Source organism: Ceratotherium simum, chromosome 33, assembly GCF_057802395.1.
Source record: "Ceratotherium simum simum isolate JZ-2026a chromosome 33, ASM5780239v1, whole genome shotgun sequence".
In the NCBI taxonomy this organism is placed as follows: Eukaryota; Metazoa; Chordata; class Mammalia; order Perissodactyla; family Rhinocerotidae; genus Ceratotherium; species Ceratotherium simum.
In genome coordinates, this window is record NC_141932.1 from 10,122,632 (window position 1) to 10,144,959 (window position 22,328).

The window sequence follows — 22,328 nt, forward strand, 5'->3', positions numbered from 1 at the left end:
ACTCCTTGTGTGTACTCACAAGGATGAAAATATGTTCATAGAAAGACGTACCCCTTAATATTTATTGCCAACAACTCAAAAGTCTCAAATGTCTGTCAATAGGTGAATAAACAAAAGATTACAGTATACCCACATAATGGAATACAACTCACTTAACCTTCCAGTCCATGAATATGGTATAACTTTCTTGAATGTGAAGTCAATTGTATTGGGGTTTCTATTATGTGCCACATTCCCACTGTTTTAATAACCTAAAACTAGTATTGTTTTACTTATTGGAGACTCAACTCCTTATATCTCAAATGATGGTGTATAATCTCTCTGTTTTAGTAAGGTTGAAGGAATAGTTATCTAGATACTATTGTATTTGAAAGGTTTTATAAATTGACGGTGGCAAATGCTATTATGTCACAAGTGTCAAGGATTTCCCAGACACATACGGCACAGAGTGAGAGGCAAACCATATGAGCTGAACCTACAATTTTAATTGTAGCTGTAGATTCCACTCATGTTTTTGGAAATATTTTGTCTTGTGAGCCACATGTAACTGTGAGAAAAGATGTCTTACGTGACAGGAAATGCTAATCTGTATAACGAAAATCTAAAAAATTGGCTCCAGTCCACACAACACTGAACAGCAGCATTCAAGGAAAAGAAGTTTCCTCTGCAGTGGCTCCTAGAATACGTGCTCTCCCTTATGTTTTACAGGAAGATGCTACGTGGTCTTTATTTTGGAGATTCCATCGAAACTTCATGAATCAGCAAACAGTAAGTTAAAAAAAAACATACTTATATTTTAGAAAATACATAGTAATTTTCCAGGACACACAGCACATTCATCGGTGACTGCAGCTCTAAAACACGACAGTACAGAGTGTTTGGGGAGGAAGTGACACCACTGGGTGGGGAGCATCTCACGGGCATGGACAAGTTGGGTCATTTCCCTTTGCGTTTCCAGCTTGCACAATACATGGATACTCACTAAGTGTTTGGGGAATGAATGAATGAATGGCTACTGCCTTCACCTCACCTGGACTTTCTTCTTTTTCTCTACCCTAGAATGTTCACACAGACCCTATGGAAACCAACACCTGGCAGGATTTGCTCCCTGGTGTAGACACCAGTGATCAGTAAAGCACCTCAGATGGGAGGCCTTTAGAGATTGACCATGTCCCACACCTCAGATGTTCTCGGAGATCCTAGTCCACGCTCCAGTGTTAGTGGAAAGCCCGTATTGGGGCAGAACACAGGATCTTATCCTTCTCTGCTCCTGTCTGGGTGGGTCTTGGGGTGTCTGAGCTGTGGGCTGTCCACCAGCTCTGTGGAGCAGGGGACGAGCCCTGGTCTGCAGTTCCTCTTCTGTGAACGGCCAGGGCTGTGGGCTCCTCCCATTTCCCCTGGGTCTCCCAACAGCATCCCCTCCCACTTGCCTTCAGGTTCTCTTTTCAGACACGCAAGGGACATCCAGAACCCTCCACACAGAGATGCTGCTGCTGCTGCCCCTGCTGTGGTCAGGTGAGTGGGCCAAGGGGAGAGGGGGCGGGTGGGCTTAGGACTCTGTCTGACTCTCATTTCCCTGCAGGGTCCCTGGCTCAGAGTGAAATAGTCAGGCTGCAAGTGCAGGAATCACTGACAGTGCAGGAGGGTCTGTGCGTCCAAGTGCCCTGCACTGTCGTCTACCCCCATGGCTGGAATGACTCTACCCCAGCTCATGGCTACTGGTTCCAGGAAGGAGCAAATCCATCCCAGTACACTCTTGTGGCCACAAACAACCCAGGTTGTAAAGTGCAGGGGGAGATCAAGGGCAGATTCCACTTCCTTGGGGAACCTTGGACCTACAATTGCTCCCTGGACATCAGAGATGCCAAGATGATGGACAATGGAAGATACTTTTTTTGGGTGGACACAAGAAGAACAAAATGGAATTATGACTCTAACCCTCTCTCTGTGCATGTAACCAGTAAAGAGTGGGCTCCAAGTCATGCGACAGGGGAGGGACATGGGGGACATGGAGCAGGGCTGGGATGGGACACTGTTCATGGCAGGATTTGGGGTTATGGTGTGTCAGGGCTAAGAGAGAGGAGCTGAACCAAAGCCTGAGGATTCTATGAGGGCCACACCCAGGACTCTCTCTCCTTATCCCTGTGTCTCACCATCTCCTTACCAGCCCTGACTCAGATGCCCCACATCCTCATCATGGGGACCCTGGAGTCTGGCCGCTCCAGGAACCTGAACTTCTCTCTTCCATGGGCCTCTGAATGGGGCATGCTCCCATCTTCTCCTGGACCTCAGCTGCCTTCACTTTGTGGGCCCCAGGACCCACCTCTCCTTGGTGCTCACCCTCACCCCATGGCCCCTGGACCATGTCACCAATCTCATCTGTCAGGTGAAGTTCCCTGCTGCTGGTGTGACCATGGAAAGAACCATCCAGCTCAACGTCACCTGTGAGTGCTGGGCCAGGATTCTGGGGTCTCTGAGGGTGTGTTCCTGGGGTCAGGAAGGCCCAGCTGGGGATGCTTGCTGCTTTGTCCTGGGTGCCTGGCTGTAGGGGACCTAGAAAGACACAATCCCTGTCCCTCCTGCATTTCTGTGGCTTCAGGGTAGTGGGGATGCCTAGACTCATCTCACCTCATTCCTCCCTCCCACTGAAAGGGGAATCCCCTCTTCTCATCGCTGGTGATACAGAGAACCCAGCAATTGGTGTCTGCCTAGGGGATAGCACAGGTAGGAAGGAGCCTCTTCCCAGGCTGTAGGGAGATGGGCCTCTTCCAGCTCAGGGCAGGGCTGGCTCCCTGCCTCACCCTGGACTCACCCAGGTGACCAGAGAGGCCACTGTGGGTGAACCCAGTGGTCTCTCCCATCCTCAGCTCCAATGGCCTCTGTGAGCAGCTGTCCCCATTGTCCCCTCACTCCCCTTTGACTTCTTCACCACCCTCAGATACACAAGGAGAACAGGGCAACATTCACAGGGCAGAGGCCACATCTCGAGGCCTCTTGTCACCAGTCTCCTGACAACTCTCCAGCCTCATCTTCTGATTTTCCCCTAATAGTGTATAGGTTACGTATTTTTGGACAGGTAATATATTCACCTGGCCAACAATTCAAAATGCACAGCAGAGTCTGTCCTCAGATGCCCAGTCCCCTCCTGGGAAGTGACAAGTGTCCATAGGCTGCTCTGAGCCTTGGTTTGTTCACCTAAAGGATCTTAGGGGTCCTTTGAGATCAGTAGTACAGACTGTCTTCATTCTTCTCTGTGATAGTGCAGTATTCCATGGCCTGGATGGATTCTCACTCTGTACACATCTTCTACCAATGGAAAAACACGGGTTTAATTGTATTCTACCAACAGAAATGCTGCTATCGGTAATCTCATATCTCCTTTCACATATGTGTGTATTTATGACTGTGGAATAAGTTCCTAAAAGGAAGATAGCTGGATCACTTTGTTCTTCTATGCTGAGGAATATGGCCAAGGTGTTCTCCATCGAGGGTGGACAAGCTTACATTCTCAGAATCAAGGGCTGAAACTGTCTGTTTTCAGCAAACCAGTACGGGGTGAAACTTTCTCATCTTTGGAAAAAACTAGAATCTCCATATAGTTGTTTTTTTTTAATTTATATGTATTATTTTTATTGAGGAAAAATTCACGTAAAATAAAATCACTACTTGAGCCATTTTCAAGTGTACAATAGTTGGCTTTTAGTACATTTACAGTGTTGCCCAACCATCACCACCATCTAATTCCATCCATCCAACATTTTCATCACCCCAAAGAGAAACCCTGTGCCCGTGAAGCAGTGACTCTACATACTCCCCTCTCCCAGCCCCTGGCAATCTCTAATCTGCTTCCTGTCTCTGGATTTGTCTACTGTGGACATTTCATGTAAGTAGATTCATAAAAAATGTGGCCTTTTGTGTCTAACCTCTTTTACTTAAGAAAACGTTTTCAAGGTTGATCCATGTATCATGTGTGAGTAATTCTCTCTTTTTTGCCTGAATAACATTCTATTGTAGGGATGTACCATGTTTTGTTCATCCATTGACTAGTTGATGGACATTTGGGTTGTTTCCACTTTTGGGATATTGTGTATAATGCTGCTATAAACTTTCGTGTACATGCTTTTGTTCAAACATATGTTCGGTTTTCTGGGGTTTATACCTATGTAGGAGTGGAATTCCTGGGTCAAAGGGTAATTTCTGAGTTTAACTTTTTGAGGAAAAGCTACACTCTTTTCCACAGTGGCAGCTGCATTTTATATTCCTGCCAGCAACATACAAGAGTTCCGATTTCTCCACATCCTGTCTCATATTATTTTATTTAAAAAAAAATTATACCCCAGCAGTGGATGTGAAGAGCCAGCCCTGGTGGTCTAGTGGTTAAGATTCAGCACTCTCACAGTTGCATCCAGCGTTCATTTCCCAGTCAGGGAACCACAACATCCCTCTGTCATTGTCATAATGTGATGACTGTGTGTTACTGCGATGCTGAAAACTATGCCACCAGTACTTCAAATACCAGCAGGGTCACCCATGGTGGACAGGCTTCAGTGGAGCTTCCAGACTAAGACAGACTAGGAAGAAGGAACTGGCCACCAACTTCTGAGAAAATTTTCCATAGAAACCCTATGAAGGGCAGTGTAGCATGGTCTGATATAGTGCTGGAAGGTGAGAGGATGGCTCAGAAAGACTGGGCAGGGTTTGCTCGGCTGTACACAGAGCTGCTAGGAGTCAGAATCTACTCCATGGTACTAACAATAAGTGGGTGTGATGAGAGATTTCATCATGGTTTTGATTTGCAATTATGTAATGACTAATGATGCTGCTAATTTTTTCATGGACTTACTGGCCATTTGTATATCTTCTTTGAAGAATTATTTTTTAAGTCCTTCGCTCATTATTTGATGGGTTATTTCTCTTTTTGTTTTTTAGTTGTAAATGTTCTTTCCATATGCTGGATATTACACCCTTCTCAGATCTATGATTTGCAAATATTTTCTCCCACGAAATGGGTTGGCTTTTCACTTTTGCAATAGTGTCAATTGACAAACAAAAGTTGGTCATTTTGATGAAGTCTAGCTTACGCAATTTTTCTCTTTCCAATGTTGGACAGGCAGAACGTGGTGTGGAGTGAGGCCCGGGCACATGTGGTCCCACATCCAGTGATGGAGGAGGGCCTGGAGAACCATTGGCCAGAGTCCTATTGAGAACAGAAGGGGATTGTGGTGGACCAGGTGGATCCATCCTCATCCCACTTTGCTGCAGGGAGACCAGGGCCCATGGCAGAGGTGGTTCTGGTGGCCATCGGGGAAATGGCTGTGAAGACCTTGCTCCTCCTCCTCTGCCTCATCTTCCTCATTTGAACGTTGTCGCAGGAGGAAGAGTGGGTGTGGGGAGGACAGGGGGCACGGAGTTGAGTGCCAGAACCAGTATTGGAGGGACACTGATGGGTCAGAGGGTAGGGTGGGAGTGGGGGATCCAGAGGGTGCAGCCGCCATGCCCTGGCTACCAAGTGTCCAAGATGGGAGATACCTGTGTGTCCAAGACGGTCTATGGAGGCAGAGCTGCCCTCACCCACCTCAGTCACCCCTCCAGCCCCTGAGCAGGGAAGAAGAGGTGAGTCTGCTGCCCACTGTACCACTATATGACTAGACTAAAAGGCCCTGCTCTCTTCTTTCAGAATGAGGTCCTGTGGGAAGAAGGTGGTGAGGCCTACTGGGGGCATGGAGGATGTAAACACCATCCCAGCTTAATCTCTCAGGTGAGTGACTCAGGTGTATCACCACCCAACATCCCATCGTACACCTCCCCCAGGTTGGCCCCCGGATTGCTACTCAGCATGGCCAAAGTGGAGCTCTCACCTGCCTCCCAAAAACAATTTCTCTGCTGGATTCTCTGACACGTGATGACACTGTGCCCCCATCTTTAAGACCAGAACCTGGCTGTGGTTCACTTCGCCTCCCTCCCTTCTCCCTGATCCATCCATCCACATGTCGTGATCATCTTTTCTCCTACAGAGCTCATCTTGCTGCCCATCTCCTCCCCATTCCGATCTGGTCATTTCTGGGGCCTCATCTCTTCCCTGGGTCTCTGAATCCACTTCACCTCCTGTCTCCATCTCTTTATTCGACACAGGTCTCCAGACTGTTTCCAGAGACCATCATCGTCCACGTCCTGCACAGTATGAAGAGCTATGTGTCCTCTCCATGGTCAGAGACCAAAACCACAGGCTGGATTTGAAGGCCTGGCATGATCTGTCCCCTGCTGGACTCTCTCCAAGATTCCTCCCTCTCCCTGCATCTGGCAATGTCTCCATCCCCACCCAGGCCCAGGCCTATGTGACTCTAAGACGTTGCATGTGCAGTTCCTTCTCCTGAAATGCCCTTCCCTCCCCATTCCTGCCTCTCCAAGTCCTGTTCATCCCTTGAGCTCTAGTCCTAAATGTCACCGAGTGTGTGTGTGTAAATCTTGTATAGTTCTGAGCAGAGTGCCATTCAGTCATTGATTTATAGTCTCTTGAGCAACTATCAGTGAAGACCTACTATGTGCCAGCATTGTTGTAGGTGCATCAGTGAATGCACCCCTACAGCATCCAAAATTTCTGTGGTCAAGACTCTGTCATTGTGGAGACAAGAATGATAGAAATCAAAAGAAATAAATAAGAAATAATGCCAGAGCATGTTGGATGGCAAAGTGTGTTTAGAGAAAAATGTAGGGAAAGGAGCACACGACACATTGGGGACAATTTTCTACATCTGAGAGTGTGAGGGCTGAGGTTGGAGCAAAGACTTAAGATGGTAAGAAAACAGGGCATTGGCCTGAGGGAAAATTATCCCAGGAAAAGGGAAAAGAGAGGACAGTATGTGGAATAGTCTGAGGCAGAGGCACACCTCATGTGCTGGGGAGACAGGAGGAAGAAGTTTGACAGCAGAGGTACAAAGGGAGGGGAGAAGCTGAAAGGATGGTGCAGGAAATGCAAGAATCTGGAAGCCTTGGAGGATATGATTAAACCTTCTTTTTCACAGGATGTCCATGGCTGCTCTGTTCAGAAAAGGCCAGAGTGGGTCCACAGCAGCAACACAGAGATTGGGAAGAGACTGCTGAATTCTCCAGGCAGGAGGTGATGGTAACTTGAACCAGGGAGGTGGGGTGGAGAGTGAGAGTTTGTGTTTAGATGAAATATGAAGATTGAACTAACAGAGTTTTCTAGTGGATGGGGGAGTGACGGAGAGAGATCAGCATGGGTAATGCCCAAATGTTTCCCCTGATGAACTGGAAGGAAGGAGTTGTGTTCCATGGAAGACGTCAAGGATAGGGTTTGGAAGGGGGATGCTCATTCTGAAAAGCTGCTTGACATGCAACTGGAGACTTCAGGAAGGCAGGAGAATATGAATGTCTGAAGATCAGGAGAGGGGTTCAGGCTGGAGGTGTGAAGACATAAAGCCTTGTAAAGTGATGGTAGTAGATGAGGCAGAAAGGGGTTGATGCACACCGAGAAAAGAAGGGCACAAGGAAACACATTTCTCCTTGGTGATCCCAACACAGAAGTTTTAATGGAGAGGTGGGAAAGGGGTACAGACTTGGTTGTAGCAAGTTCAGGGGAGAATTGGAGATGGGGAGATGGAAAGAGTGGGTACATATAGCATTTTGAGGAGTTTGCCTGAAAAAAAGGAACAGAGGAAAGGGTCCATAAAGGAAAGCTTTTCTCTGTTATTCTCTGCATTCTCCCTGGAGATGGGATGTCTCTGATTTCCTATCTCTATTAGCTTCCTGGGGCCACTGTCACAAATGACTACATACTCAGTATCTAAAACAAGAATAGTTTATTGTCTAACAGTGCTGGAGGCCAGAAATCCATGGCAGGGAGGAAAAATATTTTCCCTCTGCCCTTGTAAGTTCGTGATTGAGACCCTATAGCACAAGACAGATTGATAAGAGATATTCATACAAATATATTTAATATAAGTTTTATGTGGCACAACAGCCTTAGCAAGGAGTTGAAGACCTGAAAAATTATTAAGCCTGAGTATTTTTGTGCTACATTTGGTGCAAAATGGAAAATCATGGACAGATATGATAGGACAAAGAGTGTGAGCTAAATGCAGTAAACTGGGAGAAACTTAGCAAGACCTGTTCCTTCAGATTCCTCTCTGTGTCCCATGATCTTGGGAGATAAGATGCTCCTTTCCTCCAGGTACAAGGAGGGCACCTCTCAGTGAGGGTTTACGACCTGTTTCAAGAGAAAGTCAGTGAGATCTTCCTGTATGGGCTGTTTCTCAAATCATTCTGGCTTGAAATATTCACTATGCAAAGGTACAACAACTTAGAGCAACATGTCCTGAACCCCATCATCCAAAATCAGTCATGCTGGGCAGAAATCAGGTTGTTGGTAGGTCGCACTTCCTCAGAGGCTTGAGGAGAGACTCCATCTCTTACTTCTCCCAGATGATTGTACTGCCGTCATTCCTTGACTTGTGGTCACATCACTCTGTCTCTGTGGTCACATTGCTCATCCTCCTCTGTGTGTACAACATCACCCTCTGCTTCTCTCTTCAAAGGACACATGTGACTAGATTTAGGGACCAATGCAGATAATCTAGGATCATCTCTACAGGTCAAGATCCTTCATCACACCTGCAAAGATCCTTTTTCTTTATAGGGGAACACTTACAGTTTCCGGAGTTTAAATCGCATGTTTCTTTGGGTGGCTGCAAGTCTCACATGACCTTTGCACCCCTGAATGACCCCATCTGGCCTCGAGACCTTCCCTCTTTTGATCTTCTTTGCTCTGCTCTTCCACATCCTGACACACCTGTGGGTCACCTCATGGCGGACACATGTCTTGGGGAACAGGGGCCTGCTGTTCTCTAAAAGCCACCATGGAGAGACTAAAATTTACAGACTGAGAGAATACATCTGTTAATATATATCTGATGGATGACTTATATCTGGAATATATCAAGGACTCTCAAAACAAAACATCAGTAAACAAATAAACAAAAGAACCCTGTTTTTTATGTATTGAAAAAACCATCTACCCAAGAACAAGAAGCCCAACACTCCTATATAAAATTGGCCGCAGATTTGAATAGACATTTCTCCAAAGATTTACAAATGCCCACTAAATGCATGAAAACATGATCAACATTACTAATATTGGCAAAGTGCAAATTATAACCACACAGTGAGATACACTTTCACACTCATTAGGGTGGCTATTTAAAAAAAGAAAGAAAGGGTCTCTCTGTCTCTGTCTCTCTCATCTGCCCCCTTAACCTGTCTCCCCTACTCTTTCTCATCTAACATGAGGATCAAAGGAAAAGATTCTGGGATGATGCCAGCATCTGGTATGGCTCAAGCAGGAATGTTCTCAGTTATGGAGGCATTTAAAAATGAAAACACTGCCAGAAAAATGGCAGAAGTGGATTGTCAGAAAGCCAGGATTGAAACCGAGAAGTCAAGATGGCGGTGTAGGCAGACTCTGAACTCACCTCCTCCCGCGGACACAGCCAATTTACAACTACTCGTGGAAAAATTACCCCTGAGACAGAACTGAAAACTGGATAAGAGGAACTCCTGCAACAAACGACAATCCTAATTGAGGTGGAAGAGGCAGAAACTCCCTTCTGGAGATGAAAAACGCCACTTTCACAAGCCGCCAGCTTCACGGCCTCCCGGGAGCAGCCCACAGGTATGCAGCCTTCACTGGAGGCACGGGGTCCTGAGCCGGGGAGTGCATCCGCTGTGGGCATTTTGTGGACCCAGCACAATTGAGACGAGTGGCATAATATCTGACATTGCCTGCTACTAAAACACTGGGGAGTACCCAAAGAAAAGCTGGTTCACGAAGAAATTAAAACTGGCTCTTAAAGGGTCCACACGCAAACTCATCCATTTCAGAAAGCATCCTAAAATCACCAGAAAGAAAGATGTATAGTGCTTTGGTGAAAAGAGACTCACCTGATAGGCCCTGAGTGCATCTCAGTGAAAAGTGAGACCTCTCCAGGGATTGGGACATTGGCGGCGGCCATTGTTGTTGCCTGGTGTGGGCGTGCTGACACAGACGCCATTGGAGTTCTCCCTGGGGCCAGCTAGCCCAGGGCTGCCCCACCCACTAGAGCACCAATTTAATTCAGCTCAGCCAGGGCGGGCAGCACACCCTAGAGACTGGCCCCACTCAACAACAAGCCCTCAGGCAACTTGTGGGCCTGCATAGATTGGTGACTGGATTCTCTGCAGCCTGGCAACTGAGCCAACTTCAGTGGGTCAGGGTGTGCACAAGGAGCTGGTGGAGAGTGTGGGGCAGTGGTGGAGTGTGTGTGGCTCCCGCCATGGAGAGACTGGGTCCGCTTCGGGAGGTCAGGGCGCACACACGGGGCAGGACTGTGTTGACCGTGTGTGTGGACCCATGGGTGGCAGGGCTTGTCAGCTGCAGAAGACTTGTGCTTCTCAAAGACCCACATAGGGGGTTTGCCCTATCTTCCAAAGTCTGAAGCAACTGGGTGCTCCTGTGCCTGAGGCAAGCCCCACACAGCTGCAAGCCTCAAAGAGCTGATAAGACACCTAAAGGCTGGAGGCTTATAGCAATTGTAAGGCCCTGAACGTAACAACCTGCCACGCTGGGGGCCTACTCACTTAAAAGAAATACTGCAACACAAATGTGGTATTAGAACTTGCAGCCAACTGTGTTGGGGCTCCCCACACCTGATAAAGAGACTGAAGGGACCACAACAACTACAAACAGCTGAGCATTACAACAGCTGACCAGGAGCATAACTAGGCCTACCTGGGTGCCTACAGGCAGAGCAAACAGGCCACAACAGAAGGACACATGTGGCCCACATAGGGGTCACCCCTGGAATATTGAGAACTGAGGGAAGCACACTGCAGGACTCCTAAGGCATCACTTGTATAAGGTCACCTATCCAAGAGCAGGAGACGTAGCTGACCTACCTAATACGTAGACACAAGCACAGGGAAAGAGGCAAAATGATGAGGCAAAGGAATGCATTCCAAGTAAGGGAACAGGACAAAACCCCAGAAAAGGAACTAAGTGAAACAGAAATGAGCAACCTACCTGACAGACAGTTCAAACTAAGAGTGTTAAGGACGTTTACTGATCTGGGGAGAAGAATAGATGAACTCAGTGAGAATGTCAACAAAGAAATGGAAGATATAAAAAAGAACCAATCAGAAATGAAGAATACAATACTGGAAATGAAAAATTCGCTAGAGGGACTCAAAAGCAGACTAGAGGATACAGAAGAACAGATCTGCAAGCTGGATGAAAGACTAGAAGAAATTACCCAAGCTGAACAGGTAAAAGAGAAAAGAATTAAAAAGAGTGAGGACAGTCTAAGGGACCTCTGGGACAACATCAAGTGCACTAACATCCGTGTTATAGGTATCCTGGAAGGAGAAGAGCGAGACACAGGGGCAGAGAATCTATTTCAAGAAATAATAGATGAAAACTTCCCAAACCTAAGGAAGGAAACACACATCCAGGTACAGGAATCACAGAGAGCCCCAAACAAGATAAACCCAAAGAGGCCCACACCAAGACACATCATAATCAAAATGTCTAGAATTAAAGAGAGAATCCTAAAAGCTGCCAGAGAAAGTCAAGTTACATACAAAGGAAACCCCATAAGGCTATCAGCTGACTTCTCAGCAGAAACCTTACAGGCTAGAAGAGAGTGGCACGATATATTTAAAGTGCTAAAAGGAAAAAACTTACAGCCAAGAATACTCTACACAGCAAGATTATCATTCAAAATGGAAGGAGAGATCAAAAATTTCCCAGACAAAAATTAAAGGAGTTTGTCACCAAGAAACCAGTGCTACAAAAAATGTTAAAGGGACTGATTTAAGGGGAAAAGAGAAGACCACAAATGGGAAAAATTATCTATTTCCATAAGAGGGCAATGGATACAAATGCACAAAATAGAGGTCAGATATGATATCAGAAACATAAAATGAGGGAGGAGGGGAGTTAAAGAGTAGAGCTTTCAGACAGAGGTCAAACTAAAGAGACCATCAATTCTGTATAGAAGGAGAAAGGAACAGAGAAGGACTACTAAAACACTGAGAAAAAAAGTTAAAAAATGGCAGTAAGTACATACTTATCAATAGCTACTTTAAACGTCAATGGACTAAATGCCCCAATTAAAAGGCATAGGGTGGCTGACTGGATAAAACACCAAGATCCATATATATACTGCATACAAGAGACACACTTCAGACCTAAAGACACTCACAAACTGAAAGTGAAGGGTTAGAAAAAGATACTCCACGCAAATGGCAATGAAAAGAAAGCTGGGGTAGCAGTACTCATATCAGACAAAATAGACTTTAAAACAAAAACTGTAAAAAGAGACAAAGAAGGGCATTACATAATGATCAAGGGAACAATCCAACAAGAGGATATAACACTTGTAAATATCTACGCACCCAATGTAGGTGCACCTAAATATATAAAGCAATTATTAACAGACATAAAAACAGAAATAGACAGTAACACAATAAATGTAGGGGACTTTAACACTCCACTTACACCAATGGATAGATCATCCAAACAGAAGATAAATAAGGAAACATTGGCCTTAAATGACACACTAGAAAAGATGGACCTAGTAGATATATACAGAGCATTCCATCCAAAAACTGAAGAATACACGTTCTTTTCAAATGCACATGGAACATTCTCCAGGATTGATCACATATTAGGCCACAAAATGAGTCTCCATAAATTTAAGAAGATTGAAATAATACCAAGCATCTTTTCTGACCACAACAGTATGAAACTGGAAATCAACTATAAGAATAAAATCAGAAAAGCCACAAATAAGTGGAGATTAAACAAAATGCTACTGAACAACGACTGGGTCACCGAGGAAATCAAAGAAGAAATCAAAAAATACCTGGAGACAAATGAAAATGAAAATACGACATGCCAGAATTTATGGGATACAGCAAAAGAGCTTCTAAGAGAGAAGTTTATAGCAGTACAGGCCTATCTCAACAAACAAGAAAAATCTCAAATAAACAATCTAACAATGCACCTAAGGGAACTGGAAAAAGAAGAACAAACAAATCCCCAAATCAGTAGAAGAAGGGAAATAATAAAAATCAGAGTAGAAATGTACACTTTATTTTTTACAGCAGATTTAGGTTCACAACAAAACTGAGAGGAAGTTAGAGAGATTCCCCATTTACCTGTTGCATTTTCCCACACATGCACAGCCTCCCCGCTATGAACATCCCCCATTAGAAGGTACATTTTTTACAACCCATGAATTTACATTAACATGTCATTGTCACCCAAAGTCCATGGTTGACATTAGTGTTCACTCTTGGTGTTGTACGTTGTATGCACAACAACGTTAGACAAATATGTAATGACATGTATCCATCATGTATCCATCCATAGTATCATACAGAGTAGTTTCATTGCCCCGAAAATCTCTTTGGAAGTTTTTTTGACTTTCAATCTCCCCCCTCACCCTGAACTCTCTCTGGAGCGTAGCTCCCCCCGGGCCTCTATTCCCATGGGTAATGGCATCTGGTCTCCTCGCTGGACAGTGAGTCCCATTGCGAATTTCTCGGCAGTGCCCATCAAACTGCTGACAATTGATGCCCAGAGACACATCCTTCACTCTGGATGTTGGGTTCCCAGAACGCATGGCCAGGCAGGGCCAGGAGAGCTGTCTAGGTCTGACGTGAAGGTCTGAAACTCTCAGTTGCCACCCATTCTGTAGGCATGAAAGATCACCTTTGACCCTTAAGGTCAGGGTCAGTGGAGGACAGGAGAGGAGATTCAGACACCCTCCCCAGAAGGAAGGAAGGACAAAGCCTTTCAGCATCCCATAGGGCTCTCTGGATTGTGTTGCTCTCTCTCTCTGAAATGCCCATAGACCCCAGAGCCTCATGCTCATGCTGTGGGAAGCTCTGTTGGCTGTAGCAGAGACCCTGGATGGTGAAGAACTTGAGTCCTGGAAGAGATGAATTTTGTTGGACAGGTTGTGGGCGCTGGGTAGGAGATGTTCCATGGACCATGTCCTTCTGGAGATGGCTTAGGTCCTATGGTGGGTAGAGAGACCGAGATGCTGAACCCTGAATAAGAGGGGTAGGGTGCCCTTCACTATGTACTGAAGAGGAGAAGACACGTGCCTCTTCATCAAGATTGGAGTTCACCCAAAGTGTCTCTTGTCTGCCAGGGAACCAGGGACTGGGACAAGAGTGACTCAGGGGGCCATCGGGGGAGCTGCTGTCGCTACACTGCTCACTCTCTGCCTATGCATCATCTTCTTCATTTGAGCTGTGTTGGGAGTGGGCCAAGAATTAGAGAAAAGGGACCTGGAGGGGTTGTGAGAGCCTGGAGCCAGAGCAGGGTAATGGTGGTGGTGAGAATCCAGCTGGTAGCCCCTGAGTCAGGCATGTGTGTGTTCCAAGCCCTGCTTCCAGACCTCCTGGAGTGTGAGTACCTTGTTACAAAGTCTTGTTATGAAGGGTCCTGGGATCATCCCACCCTAGACCTGCCTTTGTTACTCACTCCAGCCTCAAAGGAGTGACCTGTGTCAGAGATCCTGGTGTCTCCCATCAGAGTGAAGACCTGCAGGAAGAAAGCAGCCAGGACAGCAGTGGGCATGGATGACATCCACCATGTCAACGGACCAGCTTCCCTGGTGAGTGACGTGGGCATCCTGGCATGCAGTCTGCCCACCACATCTCCCCGGGGTGGCCCACAGTCATGCTCCAGCAATGATGAACCTGGTGTCAGAAGTTAGATTCGAGATATATTTTGCAGGTGGAGCCAACAGGATTTGTTAATGGAGTGATAGAGTACATGTGGAGTGTAATCAAAGATAGCTCACTGCCTCTACCTCATAGGTGTCATAGATGTCAAAGATGACTCCTTAGATGTCAACAGAAGTAATAGATGTCCATAGATGTTACACATGTCCATAGTTATCAAAGATGATTTTATAGATGTCACTGAGGTCCGTAGATGTCAAAGATGACTCCATAGATGCCATAGATGTCAATAGATGTGATAGGTGTCCATAGATAGCAAAGATGACTCCATAGATGTCATAGATTTCATAAATGTTAATAGAAGTCATAAATGAACATATAAGTGAAAGATAGCTCTATAGATGTCTATGGATAGCTACAGATAGCTATAGATGCCCATAAATGTCCATAGATAGCAAAGAGGACTCCAACGTGGTTGCCTTGAGCAACTTAAAGAATTGAATTGTCAATTCCTGAAATTACCAACTCTACAGGAGGAGTATATTTTCAAGAGGGCACCAAAATTTATTTTGGTTACTGTAAGTTTGAGGTACCTCTAAGACATCCAAGTGAAGATGACAAGTAGTTGACAAAAGTTTGGAGCTCCAGAGAGGGGTCCAGGTGGGACACTCAGAGGTTGTGTGTCCTCCACGTCAAGGTCTGATAGTGGATGAAACCACAAAGAAGAGCAGAGGTCTGCAGACAGAGTCCTGGGACCCTCCAGCATTTAGAGTCAGGGAGATAAGATGGAAACAGCAAGAAGACCACTGAGGAAGAATAAATGACCAGGAGAGTGTAGGGTTGGGTCCTGGTGGCCAAGGGGAGTTGGAGCTTCAGAGGAGAGAGGACTCATTTGTTTCAAATGCTAATAAGTCCAGGAGAATAGGGTCTGAGAAATGACCATTTAAATTTAGCTAAGTAGTATCACAGCTGATCTTAACAAAAGCAGATCTGGTAGCCTGGTAGAGGCAGGTATCCTGATTGGCGTGACATCAAGAGAGAATGGGAGGAGAGGAAGTAGAAAGACTCTTGAGAAATGTTGCAGTAAGTCTAGAACTGAGAAATGTGTCTGCAGCAGAAAACGGTTGTCCTCCTAAACCCCTTGGAACTTCCTGAGTGAAAGCACTGTCTTTTGTTTTAATGAGGTCACACTTGGTGGGTTATTGGAAAGGGACTTTCATGCCTGACTTCTTTCTCCAGAGACTGGAGAGGGGTTGGGAATGCAGTTAATAATTGATCATGCTTTGTTAGCTCAGAGTTGATCTTCCTTACAAAAAGAAAAAAAACTTGATCATGCCTATGTGGGGAAGCTCCATAAAAATCCCAAAAGCATGGGGTTTGGGGAGCTTCCAAGTTGGTGAACATGTGGAGATGCTGGTAGGGTGGTGCAATCAGAGAGAACATGGGAGCTCCTTGCCCCTTTCCACCTACCTTCCCCTATGCATCTCTTCCATCTGGATGTACATCTGTATCCTTTATCATTTCCTTTTATAATAAGCTGGTACATAGCAGGTAAACTGTTTTCGTGAATACTGTGAGCCACTCTAGCAAATTAATTGAACCCACGGAAGGGACCATGGGAACCTCCAATTTGTAGTAGCTTGGTCAGAAAAGCACAGGTGACAACCTTGAGTTGAGATTCGGGTTTCAAGGGAGGGAATCTGGTGGGCCTGAGCTCTTAACCTGTGGATTCCTATGCTATCTCCAAGTAGAGAGTGTCAGAATTGAGTTCAATTGTAGGACACCCAGCTGGTGTCACAGAGAATTGCTTGTTGTGGGGAAAAATAACCCCACACATCTAGTGTCAGAAAAGTTGTGAGTGTGATAGTAGTGTGAGAGTAAAGGAGACACACAGGAGGAGAAATAGATTTTAATAAACACTTTCTTGTAACCCAGTGTCCAGCACAAAGGAGACCTCAGAGAGACCATGATCAGTAGCTGTGTGACCTTAGGAAGTACCTAACCTCTCTGAAACTGAGCTTCTTTCTCTGTAAAGTAATAGTGTTTTCCACATAGGTCTGTGTGAGTGTTCAGTAGAATTGGAAAGAAACCAGTAAGTGCTATATTTGTTGGATAATTGAATAAGTTGGAACTTAAGAAATGTTTGAAAAAAGGATGAATAAATGTCTGGTTGGAATCAATTCACTGCAGGAACCCTCTCAGCCTTCTCCCGCCCCTCCTCCCACTGTTCTCCTCGACCCCCTTCTTTGCTCTCCATGCAGAAGCACGAGAAGGAATCCAGGTTAGTCAGCCATCTGCACCCCACAAGCTCTGCAGGGCCTGCCTCAGCCTTGGGGATGAAGCAGGAGATGCATTACAGCTCCCTCAGCTTTGACAGGGTGAACCCTCAGGAGGACACCTACAGGACCCAGTAAGGAGCTAACCAGAGCGTCAGTCTCAGCCTGAGCGTCTATATCCTCTGCAGGAAGGGGGACCCAAAGGTTGATTCTTGGAGACTTAACATCCCCATAGGCAATGAGTTTATAAACTATTGTATGTGAGCTTCATGCTATATTGGAACTATATTAGGCTTTGCAATCAGAGAGACATGGGATCAAATCCACGTTCTTTTATTTAGTAAGAGGATGACATCAGACAAGCCACCTTACTGTTTCATGTCTCGGTTTCCTGGTCTGTGAAATGGATGTAAGAAGTCCTACCTCACAGGGTTGCTGTGAGGATTGAATAAAATTACATATGGAAACACCCAGCAGAAGTCCTGATACACCGTGAGAGTTGGTGCATCCTGGTTCCTTCTCCCTTGAACAGAAAGGCCTTAGTGACACTTCATCCAGAGACTGGGTGTGTTCTGTCCCAGGCACCACATCACCAAAATGTCAGTTCACTCTCTACTCAAAGCCCTCCTGTGGATACCTGCCCTGACTTGGCCTCCAGTATCATCTCTCTCCACTCCTGAATCTTCCCTTTCCATCCCGCCTCCCTGATACTAGTCCTGATATAGTAAAAATCAGATAGAAAATTTCCTAAATCTCAGAGCTGACAGTAGTCAAAATATTTCTCCATCTCTTCAGCCCAAAAGAATAATTTACAAGCTTCTCAACTTGACATTCTAAGCCAAGGGTCAGGAAACTTTTTTGTAAAGGGCCAAATAGCACATATTTTCGGTTTTGCAAGCTGTATGGTCTCTGCTGCAACAATTCAACTCCATGTTTGGAGCATAAAAGTAGCCATAGACCACATGAAAAGAAGTTCAACATCACTAACAATCAGGGAAATGCAAATCAAAACAACACTAAGATATCACCTCACGCCCGTTAGAATAGTTCTAATCACCAAGACAAAAAACAACAAATGTTGGAGAGGATGTGGAGAAATAGGAACCCTCATACACAGCTGGTGGGAAAGCAAAATGGTGCAGCTTCTACAGAACATGGTATGGAGATTCCTCAAAGAATTAAAAATAGAAATACCCTATGATCCAGCTATCCCATTACTGGGAATCTATCCAATGAACCTGAAATCAACAATCCAAAGAGGCTTATGCACCCCTATGTTCATTGAAGCATTATTCACTATAGCCAAGAAATGGAAGCAACCTAAGTGTCCCTCGACTGATGATTGGATCAAGTAGATGTGGCATACATATACAATGGAATAATACTCAGCCATAAAAAAGACAAAATCTTGCCATTTGCAACAACATGGATGGGCCTGGAGGGTATTATGTTAAGTAAAATAAGCCAGAAAGAGAAAGACAAACACTGTATGATCTCACTCATATGTGGAATATAAACCAACACATGGACAGAGAAAACTGTATTGTGGTTACCAGGGGCAATGGGGGTAGGGGGTGGGCACAAGGGTAAAGGGAGACATTTATATGGTGATGGACAAACAAAAATATACAACCCAAAAATTCATAATGTTATAAACTATTAAAACATCAATAAAAAAAGTAGCCATAGACAATCTGAAAATGAATTAACCTGGCTGTGTTCCAACAAAATTTTATTTACAAAATCAGGCAGCACATGAGCTGCTGTTTTCTGACCTCTAATCTAGGTCGTTCTTCATCTCACCCTGTCTACTTCTCCATCACCGTATCCTAACCCATCAATCCCACAAGTCATTCTCTAAGTGCCCCCATTCTTATGCACTCCTCATTGTCTCTGTGCATCCACGTCCCTCGTCCAGAAAGGCCCATCACCACATCATCATCTGGCGTGGTGTAAAAAAAGTCTGACACCTGATCTCCCCCTGCCCTACATGCAGAAGGGACAATTGAGTCAGACTTCTGTTTATGATGTCAGAGTGGGTCATATGGGTCAACCTGTCTGTTGAAAACATTAAAAATTGACAGTTAGACTTAAAATCCAGACCAGATGGTATTGACCCATTGTTCCCTGCTTCTCCCCTCTGTTCACAACTATAAGTCCTGTAAATGGTGCAAGAGACAACCAAAGCAGAATTCTGGGAGGTGGTATGAAGAAAATGAACTTGTTTAGGACCCCAGGACTGGAGGAACAATACAGACGCAGGGCATCTCGGTCCCCCACCCAAAAGAGTAAGGACATTCAGACCCACCATTTCCCAAATCTTGGAAGCAGGAGGCAGCCAGGTAGGCTCATCTCTCTCCTGGATGGAATGGGAGCCCCTCTGACAATATCAAGTGAGTCCAACACCACCAGCATGGTGGACTTATTGGACCCAGAAATAAGTGTCTGGGAAGCTCTTACTTTCACCCTCAGGCCTGAGACTACCTTCTCCTTCCACAAGGCACTGGGGCAGGTGGACAAAATGGGAGAAAGGGCTCCAGGTATAGTGTCTGATATTCCTGACCCTGACACTCAGTTTTCTCCTTTGTCAAATGTGAAGACTAGCCTCTTCAGTTTAGGAGGTTTTGTTTGCTTGTTTGTTTTTTATTGTGAAGCTGGAGTGAAGCAAGTTATTTAAAGGAGCAGTACAGAGGCCAGTAAACAGAAAACCTCAGCAATAACATCCCGTTGCCCCTGCGGCTCAGGCAAGTGGGGCAGACAGACATGGTCGACAGAAGGAACAATGCCTGAGAGTGAACAGGAGAGGTGGGAGAAGGAACAGAGAGAAGAGAACAGCACCACCCACTCCTGATTGTCTGCTCCTCCCATGGAGCAGACATCCATCCCCACCTCTTTGAGCTCCTGACCCCAAACTGGGACCTTAAGCCTCAGCTCAGACTATTCTGCAGAAGTAGGAGGTACCTGGGCTACAAGCCTGATCTTTTTCAGCACGACGGACAGCAAAAGCACCCCAGTTTGGGTCTCCCCAGGGGTCACAGTGCCTCCTGGTGGATGGAGCCCTCTGGGAAGCCAAATATTTACCAATCATCAATGCAGAGTGGGAGGAGCCTGGAGAAGGACTGGTAACATCCTAGGTCAATGATACTGGTCAGGGGTATCCAGGACCTTCCAGGATGTGCCACAATCTTCAGATTTGTGCTCTTCATCCCCTAGAAGTGTTAACTAGGGATTGAGTGCTGTCCTGAGGCGAGGATAGTTTATCCAGCGGTGTCCCCAGTAATTAGATGGAATAACAAAGCCCATCTCGGGGCGTCACTGATAAGAAAGCATTAATCACTCAAAGAAGGATTTACTATGGTATTATACAGTTGTTGGAGGACCTTAAGAGAAATACACATTCCTTTTAATTTTGTAGCTGTCCCCCACCCAGCCTGAACAACAGCAGGAATGTTTTCTGTCTTTCTCCATGTGAGCTGATATTCACTTTCAGTTTTGGACAGGATTTTCCTCTTTCCGAGTTTTCTCACATTTCTGTCTGGAGCCTTCTGGTCTCTTGCTTCGTGGTCTCAGCCACCCCATGGCTCCCACCCCAACTCTACCCAGACACTTCCTGCAGTTACTAGCCCAGGCTGTTCTGAGCCCCAGAGTTGTGAAGTGGCAGGAAGTGTGGGTCCTGCTAGGGCTGGAAACAGGAACTTCACGTCATCCAGAAATTCCCCTAAGGTGTGCCCCTCTCTCAGTCCTCACCCTCCTCAGGAGTGCCCCCTGGGGGCTGGCTTTCTCCTCCCCTAGGGCCTCTCCAGGATCTTCTACATCAGGCAATCAGAGTCCTCCCCAGGTAACCCCTGATCTGAGTCCCCCAAACACCAGAACATTGTTCACCAGCTCATCACCCCCAGAACCAGAATTCTACAGGACTCTGACCTCACCTCTGTTTTTCCTGGCAGAGGTTGGGGCCTCTGAAAACAAGGGATGAGAAAAACTTGAGCTCCTTCATCCCTCTGGACAGGGGAAGATCCTGGATACAGAAGCAAGAAAGAAAGGGCCAGACACTGAGACACCATGATCATTGTCTCCCAAACCTCTCTCCCTACCCCCAACCCACATCTTCACATCAGGAAAGCACTTTGCTGAATTGGACCTGCCCCTACACAGAAAAACAAACACCCAAACTTGTTCACCTCTCACTTCTGGGCTCCCAAACTATTCACGATATTTGTGAGTGAGTAGGTGGAAGGAGAGGAACGATATGTATATGCAATTTTATTTACCAAAATTAAAGCAATACTTTATGCAAGAATCTGCTACTTTTGTATTTACCTGTATGTAGATTTGGGAAGCCTGTCATTGGCACATATCCATCACCTACTATGTAATTTGTCATCACAATGTGCAAAGCAAGTCTACAGCGCTTGTGGGAGACGCACATTCCTGCCTCCGAGGACTGCCTTTCTACAGTGGGAACTTAAATACACAGTTAGGGAAACTCATCTTCTCCCTGCTCTCTGCCCACCTCCAATCTGTCCTCCACAGAGAAGCCAGAGTGAATTCTAAAAAAACCGATGGTGTCCCTTTTCTACTTCTAACCCTTCAGTGGTTCCCAGTTGCCCAAGTGGGAACAGCCAAAATCCTTTAAGATGAGATCAAGGTGTTACATGGGCCATCATATTTGTCCCAGAGGGACCCATTTCTAATGTGTAGAACACACCACAAACCAAAAAACCAACAAATGCACAGAGGTAGACACAAATTAGTTCATTTATTCTATCAAAGGATAATTTTTTAAAAAAGTAAAATCATGACTCTCATATGGATATAAAATGAATATGGGTTAAAGATTTTTTTTTATTGTGGTAAAAGAACACACAACCTGAGATCTACCCTCTTCATCAAGTTTTAAGTGTACAGCATTATTAACTATAGGCACTCTGTTGTACAGCAGACCTGTAGAACTTTTTCCTCTTGCATGACTGAAATTTATATCTATTTATCAGCAACTCCATGTTTTCTTTAACTAATGAGACAACAAGGCAAAAGTAGAAGAACCACAAATTTATATGGAGGAAAGGGATGTTGAAATGAAATTTGTGAATGCATCAGAAACTGGATTGGTGGGGTTATTCAAGTGACTGCCCCAGTGGACAGAATGTGTATGTCTGTGGACATGAACTATTTGCATTGCTATTAATTATCTACAATTATAGCACTGTAAAATAGTTCAAAGGCAATAAAATGCTAAAATCATTACTCTGTAAGGGTGTGCTTTAAAGAATGCATAGTTTTCCATTGGAGACAGCCATT

At 45.4% G+C, this 22,328-nt stretch overlaps 1 pseudogene; it reads left to right on the forward strand.

Moving 5' to 3' along the window:
* The first annotated feature begins 1,484 nt into the window (after window positions 1-1,484).
* Window positions 1,485-22,328, forward strand: part of LOC147912795 (sialic acid-binding Ig-like lectin 5) — a 33,093-nt pseudogene continuing 12,249 nt past the window's right edge.